The following is a 9,867-nucleotide window of genomic DNA, read 5'->3' on the forward strand; positions in this document are numbered from 1 at the left end:
ACGTCACGACTCACTACATTTGCATAATGCTCGTCAGGACATCTTGCTGTAGCTCGCTCGTGTGAATATCGGTGAAAGTAAATTCGGTTTATTTTCACTTCCAAAGGACGAGCATGTGAAGAATCAGTGGTTAAAGTTCATCTTTACCACTGTTGGAAAGTTTTCTTTCATCGACGCAAAACCAGGAGACGTTGGAATCACGTTCAAACAAAGTTATTCTTTATTGAGGACTTCGCGTTGACGTGGCTGCAGGAATCCAACATTATCTAACTCAAAGATTATACATTGTAGGTTATATACCTTCCAAGGGGGAGGGACTTTTGGAGGTGGAGACAAATCAAGACAAAGCATGTAAATTAAGTATGAACACACCCTACTCTGAGAGCGCTACCAGTCCAATTGAATCAGCATAACTTATTCAAATGCTGATACTGGCCAGGAACTCCAGTTCCAAGAGCCAATCCCAGAGCCATTAAAGACAACAGGTGAAAGTCTCCCCTACAGCTAATCCAATCAACCTAACGATTCATCGTCTAGGGCTGGGGCTCGAGCCATTAAAGACAAAAGGTGACTTACAATAGAGAAAACAGGTCTGGCAGGAAAGGAGACTCTTGCTGGAGACTCAATAATCATCTGAAATCAGTCTATTAAACTTTATCAGCTTATATACTATTGCAGTGGAAAAACTAAATTAAACATTTAATAAATTTGTAATACAACACCACGATATCACAGCAGGATAATCCTAAACTTTTGCTGTGTTCCCTTTATTTCACTGACGAGTGCTTCTCAAATCTCCGAGTTCAATGTGGGATTCGTAAAACGCTTGCTCTAGAAAGATGGGTCAGTACCCAGTTTATCTGGACCAACTTGCTCTTTAGAATCGCAACCTGTAAGTATGACTAATTATTTATGTATATATTTTCTACCTAGTGTTCAACATACGCAGTTTTGTGTTTTACATCGTGTAGGTCTCCGGCTAACCAGCTAACTCACGTTATTACTGTCTTACTGAAATACTTCTGCTAATCAGTTGAGGACCACTATTACCTATAACTGTGTCTATTAATGCAGATTGTCTGTCGTTCTCACTACTCTGAGTAAAGATAAAAGATGGAGCAAGATTTGTTTTGAGTTTTGAGAAAAGATGTAACATCAGTCATTCATGTTAGTGGTGGGCGAACATATGCACCGTTATTGATACAGTTCCCGCATGTGCTGCCGTAATAATTAGAAATATACACATGGGTTTGTTGATGGACATCAGGAATAACAGTTGGAACATCTCATAATGTCCCTCAAACCGAGCAGCGTATCACTGAGAAACGATGAGTCCTGCTCGAGTCGTCCTTGCGATGGAGGTTCGGGTTGAATAACTAGTTCTTCCTGTGTTTCATCATCGGACTCACGCTCGCATTGATATGGTAAAATCAACGCCATCGTTCTTTACTGTCTTTAGTTTACCGTGTACGATCTCTGAGCTGTAGGAAGCCTCCGGAGCTGAAGTTCAGTTATGGCAATGGGAGTTTTTGTTTTCGACGCGCGCGCTGTACGCGGTTGACCAATCACAACAGACTGAGCTGTCTGGCCAATCAGAGCAGAGTAAACCAATCACAACAGACTGAGCTGTCTGGCCAATCAGAGCAGAGCAGCTCAAGGAAAGGAGGGATTTAGAGAGACGATTCGTTTGAGAATCATTGAAAATGTGGTGATGTGCAATGTATATTATGTATATGTATATGTATTTTATTTATTTTTTACCTGTGATGCATGTAAACTTGTTTTAGGAGACAACAAAACAACATTAGGAGCCTTTAAAATAGCAAAATAGGGGCACTTTAAGGAACCGACCCTTCCCACCACTGCCTGCATCTGATGGATGGCAAGAGTTTTCTGTTGATGTAGTCCTGGCCAGCGGGGTCTTGATGCCCACATGACATCCATCTGTAGCACACACACACACACACACTTGGAGAAGATGGGGCTGTTGGCTACATTTTCAAAGCGAAGGACAAGCTCATTAAGGTCTTGTGCATCTGGAAACTGTATGATCTGCTGACGCAGGGCTGCAGTCTTTATGGTTCCTGTGTGAACCAGCTGCAAACAGAGGATACTGGCACCGGAAAGAGCCGGTGTGGTGAACAAATGAGTCCTATTGAAGAGATGAGTCCGATTGGTTCAAAGCACGTTTTATGGGTAATCGCTTTAGTGCCTGGTTACAAATCATACAAATGTATTAAAATCAGTGAACCAAAACTTATATAAAAATTAAATTAAATTACACAATACATTACATAATGAATTCAAATGAATTATGAGATGTAATATATTGAATTTTTATTAACAAAACTACAAGCAAAATGCACATCGTTTTAGGACATTTATAGAGCTTTTTAAAATACACAACAATACAAAGCAGAGTTAAACAGACATACTCTATTTCCTAAATACTTTTGTGATAGTCATCTGGCTATACAGTGTGAAGATTAAAAAACAATTAATGTTGAGTTAGCTGTGTTAAAATATTGAATGAACTGTAAGGTTAAAGTATTTTTTAGGTCCATTCTGGATTAGCTTATGTGAAGTCAAATCGTTAGTTTGAAGTAAATTCATGTTGTGTGTGCAGTCAATTCTTTTGTGGGACCATCCCAAGGCCTAGATGATGCAGTCAGCTGAGATGTGCCGAGGCATGGTGGGGTCGTGACCTGGTAGGCGAGGAGGCTGGACTAGTTGTCATGGACTGGGTTGAGGGAACTCTGCAGAACACACAAACATGCTGCAACACGTCACGTGCAACTGTACACTTGATAGAGACTCGCAGACAGTGACATTTTGGGATGAAACTTGACGCTTTTGCAGCTTTTTGTTTGGACGTTTTCTGGAAACCGGGACTAACTAGAGATATTACAAATATGTCTCGAAATTGTATCAAATTGTCGTCATTCAGCCATGGGAAACTTTTCTTCTGTGGACACAGTGTCTCGAAATCTTCAACTGTGGCCTGGCATCTCGAAAACTGAATGAGTGGCCGCTTTCTGTCGGTTTCCTCACTCAAAATTCTCATATACATTTTCCTAGAAAAAAGAATGCTTTGTAATTGTCTTACATATACAGTATTATATAATAAATAACAGACTTCCTCTTACCTCTTCTAGCTCCAAGATGTGAAAGCGATCCACTGAAAACTGAACAATTTCTGTAAACACGTTTGGATCAGTCACAAATCTTTGCCAAAGTTACTTATTGTACATTTTTACATATAAGAAATGCACAAATTTAACTCTAATATCAAAATCTAATAAAGCATACCTGTGCGTGATGCATCACCTCCTGCCATGTCTGTCTTCAGGGAGTAATAAGCATGAATATTCACTGAAAAAGGTTGTATATGTAATATTTTAAATTTGCCATAAACATTTACTTCAAAAAGTGGACCATCTACTGTAATGTACTGCCTTTCTCACCACCCAGGTTACTGTCACGCCGCAGGAATGGTTTGAGTTGGGACACACTGGTTTTCTGGCAGAGAATGTTGCCTGATTTGTCTGCAAGTGTAGCAACCATGTTCTTATTCTTCTGAACAGTTTGTTCAGTTGCACCCTGACTGATGAGAAGAAGATGTGATCACTGATGTAGTGTAGCTTTTTCTCAACAAACAGAAAAGAAGTCGTGACATCCCATTGCCAGATGTTCTCCGGTCCTAAAAGTAAAACAAAAAACACAAACAATCTGTTTTTAAAAGATCTTTTAGAAAGATAGGAATGGTCTCTTTTGAGCCTTTGCCAGTGATGCTTGATTTCTTTCAAGACAACATACTCTGAAACACTTCCAATCCCATACATGAAAAAAATACATGACGTGTTGGTGATATCATATTTTATTAAAATATTCTTACATAGGCTATATAAAATAAAATGACACAACCATGTCTCTTTTTGTTAAATTTCAGTTTTATTGATCAATAACAGCCATTATAAAAGTATAAGAAGCTATACAAGTCAAGAAATAAAGTAAGTTAAACGATTCAGTCAAACATACTGTAAGTCAGCAGGCTACAACGTTAAAGATAAATAGCCTAAATAATTTATATAAAGTTATGAAACTAAACTTTGCCCTCAGCCAAAACGATTTGCCAGGGAACAAATTATAGATTAATGAGATGACGAATTATATCTCATGTTTAACCACTAGACTAGAGACATCAGAGCCAGCGGCAAACGTCAGAACGACTAGCCGAGGTAAGGCTGTTCCCATAGACAGTAAAAGAAATGGACACAGCGACCCCATTGGATTCAACAGAGAAAAGTGAAGTCAAATAGAAGCTCTTCTTCCTGATGGCTGAGTGACTGCACAGACTCAAACTGAGCTTGACGACATAGATGTGACTTGAGCAACCCGTCTGTCTTCTAGTAGCTGTGCCAAGAGAAATCTGAATCATTCCCTTCTGAAACTTGCAGAGACGGAGAGTGTGAGTAGGAGCTGTCCATGAGCTAGGAGCAGGAGACACTTTTGCTAAGTATTCTGATTAATTATTTTGTCATTTTGCCTCCACGTCCCCCCGATTGCCCGCGAGCTTCTCCTCCTGTCCATACGGTAATTTCCTACTGTGCGACAGAGAGTCGCGTGGTTATGACGCAATCGTTAGCCTATTTTTACAAAAACTGCTTCTACGGGGCCATAACGTAAGATACAAGGTAATGGAGCCTTTTAGTTATTCAAAGATGTAAAGTTATTCGCTCTCAAAGTGACGCCAAAATGAATGGGAGTCAATGGGATGCTAACAGCAGGTGATACTGCATAAATAACAGCTCACGTTAGCTACAAGTTGTCGCGAGAACAGATTTAGATCAGGCATACTACTGGCATACTAATGGGGTCCTAAGCTCGGACTCATTAGTGGTGGGCGATACTGCAAATTTCGGTATCGATCCGATACCAAGTAAATACAGGGCCACTATTGCCGATATCGATACCAAATACTTTTTCATTTTAAAAGCATGCACTTGAACTTGTATGCACTTTCCTGTGCTAGAGCAGTGTGTCATGATTTATGAGGTGAATGCCTCATTAATATGCTAAATCTGAATACGTTTTCATGACTACTAAATATTTTGTGATTTGTGCTCTCAACTCGCCTGTAATTAGTCAGTGACTTTTACAAAACTACCCTAATTATAGTACTAGCCTACTACTAGCCTACTAGTTCTAGCCTACTGTTCAAAAGTTTGGGGTCTGTAAGATTTTTAATTCTCTTCTGCATTTATTTGATCAAAAATACAGTAAAAACTGTAATATTACAATTTAACAATTTTTTGTCATTTATTCATGTGATCAAAGCTGAATTTTCGGCATCATTACTCCAGTCATGATGATAATTCATTTTAATATGCTGATTTGCTGCTCAGGAAACATTTCTTATTATTATCAATGTTGAAAAGAGTTTCATATTTTTGTGGAAACCATGATACATTTTATGCAGAATTATTTGATTAACAAAGTAGGGCTGCAGCTATCGATTATTTTTGTAATCGATTAATCTAGCACTTAATCGATCGATTAATCGGATAAAAAATTGTTTGTGTGTTTTTAAACAACCAAAACAAATAATTCATAACATAAATTATGTGGCTGTAAAATGATCAAGCATTTGGCTTTAATTTCTCAAAAACCAAAAAAACCAAAAAAACCAAAAAAAACCCAGAGGTATTTATTCCAACTCCAACATTTGGCTCCAAAACTAAGCCTATTTATTGCAATTTTTACCCATTTAGTGTTTATAAGTGCCAGTGCCAACAATTATATAACAATACAGTTAAGTCAACTTACTGTAAAACATGTATAACATGTAAAACTATGAATACAAACTTAAATAGTAAAGGCCATTTGGCCTTAGTTTTGTACAACATTACAAAAAAAGGATTACACCTTCTGCAAATTACCCACCGGAGAACAAAAATAAATGAAATGAATATAAAATATCAAGCCAAACAGGTGCACAATGTATACAATTTATTAAAAAAATAAGTGTAGCTTTGAAAAGGGGAATGTTTTATTGCAAATATGCATTTTGTTAAATAGAAAAAGAACAGCATTTTGTTTTTCACTTAGGCTAGTTTAAGTATATTAGCACGTTTTGTAGTATTATATTTTTTTGTTAATTGAAAATGTTCTATGCTCAATTACTTTGGTAGCCGATTATAATGTCTTCCCCAAAAGTACGAGTGGATTTGGAGAAGCAGGCTGGGGAGTTTCATTTTTTGTTGTTGTTGTCTGTAACTATTTGGCAGACGTGACATAGCCTACAAACAAGGTCTCGCATAAGACTGCAATACAATATTTGTTCCTCCATCACGTCCCGGTGTATACAGTGAATGCATGCTGAAATTATTGTTGCGTGGCTACATAAAAGTTTAAGCATATGTGATGCATTGCCGCAATTGCTCTGACTGGCGCGTGAGAGAGACGAGGGTGCATGTGTGTGTGTGTGTGTGTGTGTGTGAAGGGGTTCTTTTTTTAGGCTATACTCTCTTGCAATCAGTAACGTGAAATCTTGTCATAGGTAGGCTGTGACCTATCAATGTGGCATATATTCATTCAGTTAATGTAGCAACCCAAGTTCATATCAGGCATCATCACATCGCTGCCTACATACAGCAAAGTCAGTCATATGTGAGGCTAATGCACAATCAAATCAAATTAATGGACACATCTATCTTATGACTTATACAACAAAACAAATGTTTTGTGCGGGACACAGTAAGAGGGAGGCGGCGCGGTGTCAGCGAACCGACAAGCAGCCTAGTCACTATTGTGTAGTTTGTATTAATGCCATGGTTCAACAAATAATGTAAAGGTTAAATAATAATTCACTTAGATTTTATAAGAAGCAATTGCGACTTTATTTCACACAATTCTGACTTTATATCTTGCAATTCTGACTTAAACATGCAATTGCGACTTTATTTCACGCAATTCTGACTTTATATCTCGCAATTCTGACTTTATAACACGCAATTGCGACTTTATTTCACGCAATTCTGAGAAATAATGACAGAATTGCGAGATGTAAACTCGCAATTGTGAGATAAAAAGTCGCAATTATCTTTTAAAATGTTTTATTCTGTGGCGGAAACAAGCTTCCATACCTCCTGGCCTCTTCCTCCCATCCATCCTCCCTGACGCATAGCTACCGGGCCGGTGTGATGAACAATCGGGTCCGGCTGAAGAAATGGGTCCGGGCTTAGGACCCAAGCAATCCGATTGGTTCAAAGGACGTTTTATGGGTAATCGCTTAAGTGCCTGGTTATAAATCATACAAAATCACTTTATTATAGAAGACGTTTGTACTACGTTATAACGAGTCATCAATGTATTTAATGTATTTTACATTATACGTTTCATATACTAGTATTTAACCGAAGCTATAGATTGTGAAATTAAACATTTCTCGTTGTTAGTGTGTTTTTTAGTTAGCTTAGATAGTAGCATAGCATTCAGCTAACATTATCCGATGATCGTGCTATGAGCTTTACCTGATATTACTGCACTGATACTGCCTTACCGTATCGCGAGAACAGATTTAGATCAGGCATACTACTGGCATACTAATTGGGTCCTAAGCCCGGACCCATTTCTTCAGCCGGACCCGATTATTCACCACACCGGCCCAGCTATCGGTAGGCGCCGGCGGTGCCGCGGTAGTTACCTGAGAAAACGTTTTGGAAAAGACGGGCTATGGACCCAACCAACTCTATAGGAGGGGAGGGGAGAACTCCCTCACATGGTACAACCTATGCAGAGGCTGCGCACTGCGGTGTCAGAATGCGGAACGTGTGTAGCCTAATGTAACTAACGTGACAAATGTGAAAAAAAAAATCCTCGACCGGCCCAAAAGTGAAGCGGCCCACCGGGAATTCTCCCGATTACCCACCCCGGGCCTGTTGACAGCCAACGCTAGGCGCCGCTAGATCGGGAAGCGCAGATTGAGTGAGAGTGAGTGGATCACGTGACATGAAGCAAGCTCGGTCTCTGCCTCAATGTTGATAATTCAAGACAGCATGAGAACTGACTGCGCATGCGCAAACCTACGTAAACTACGTTCTATGGACCAAAGAGGCACTGCTAACCTCTGCCTCAATGGTCATGGCCTTGAATTTCCTGCATGAAACAATGGTTTTAGGGGCAAACAATGGCAAAATGAGTATATTATATGTGTATTCCTGAGAATTTTTGTTACAAAAATTAATATTTGGAATAAAATAAATCATAATGTGGTGAATTAATAAAGTTCTTGGAATTAATAAATGTAATGTCAACATTTCCTTTGGTGAGGCACTGCCTACCCTGCCTACCCTGACCGCACGTCCCTGCTTGCAATTGAACGTGAATACATTTACTACTTAAAAACATCAAAGCTAAACACCATATCTAGTCAAACCGCATCACGACATCACTACAAATACAGTATGGGATTAAAATCAGCGAACATCAGTGTATAGGCTTAGGCACGGGCGGAAATATTGGCGCTGGGTCAAAAAAAAAAATGCGGGGGACAGAATCGTTACCTTGTTTCAGCGACGCTGAAAGGAAGCGATCCCAAACTTTAGACATTCTCTGCCGTTTATGGACATCTTTACTCTCCGCCGTCGCGCCAACTAAATTCAAAATGTATCACGCGCTATGGTGTGCTTCCTGAACACTGAACAACGGTCCGTGTGAAACAATCAGATCCCTGCGCGTATAGTGCGCGTCATAGGAATTTAAAGAGGCTTCGAGGCAGTTTTTGCCTCGAGGAATTTTTGTAATCGAGTTAATCGAGTAACTCGATGAATCGTTTCAGCCCTAGAACAAAGTTGAAAGAACAGCATTTATATTAAGTAGATTTATTTTTTTTAACAGTGTAAAACCCTTGACTGTCACTTTTGATCAATTTAATGCATCGATCCTTGTTGAATAAAAATATTAATTTCATTAAAAAAATCTTACTGACGTCAACATTTTGGACCGTTATGTACACTTTTGGTTTGTTTATTGTGAAATAACTCCCAATTGTTTCTCTGTCATCTAAGCAAGGCTTCGTTTCTGGGCCTGTGAGCTCAGCGAAGCACCAGCATCGAACGCTCTCTGTGATTGATTGGTTTCGTCTTGTATCCAGATGACTAGGAGAAAAAGTTCTATCCTACACAATTATCCGCTAACATTCGCTTATTTTTCCACTTAGAAGCTTATTTTACGCACTGAATTGCATGCTAAATTAATACAAAATTACTGGTAAAAAAAACCACATTTGGATCGATATTTTTATGTGAGGATCGATCCTTTTCGATACCACGTCAGTATCGATACTTCAGGATCGATCCGCCCACCCCTAGGACTCATCTCTTCAATAGGACTCATTTGTTCACCACACCGGGACTGCACACGGGATGTGCTAGCATTATACATTTATCAGCGCGGTTATGTGGTGCCATGTGCTTCATCATCCTTATCAAGGCATCCGCAGAGTCCCGGCTCAGTCAAAGTCCACCTTGAGGTCCTGCACACCATCAAAGCATCATTTTAGCAGTGGTTCGTGGCGTTTATTTCATTTTGACCTGTAATTAAAAATATCCTGTAAACAGGGTTTTAAATTATTATTATTATAAATATATATAATAATAATAATAATAAAAAAAGAAATAAACCAGATTAATCTGATTTACCTATATTTCTCTTTTTTGGCTAGTAGAAGTTCTGAATGGCTGGTAACTTAAACATTTTGTAGTCAAATTGTCCATTGAGTGAAAAAATTAATTTCAAACCCTGCATGTAAATGTTGATTTTATGTATAATCTTATAATATCTTATAATATTATTATGTATAAGCAC

At 38.8% G+C, this 9,867-nt stretch overlaps 1 protein-coding gene across 1 annotated transcript in view; it reads right to left on the reverse strand.

The window, feature by feature from the left end:
- LOC311088076 (radial spoke head 10 homolog B-like) overlaps window positions 1–9,867 on the reverse strand; it is a 304,215-nt gene that overhangs the window by 251,377 nt on the left and 42,971 nt on the right. The window lies entirely within an intron of this gene.

The sequence above is a fragment of the Abramis brama genome, assembly GCF_963993115.1.
Source record: "Abramis brama genome assembly, chromosome: 8".
Lineage (NCBI taxonomy): Eukaryota > Metazoa > Chordata > Actinopteri > Cypriniformes > Leuciscidae > Abramis > Abramis brama.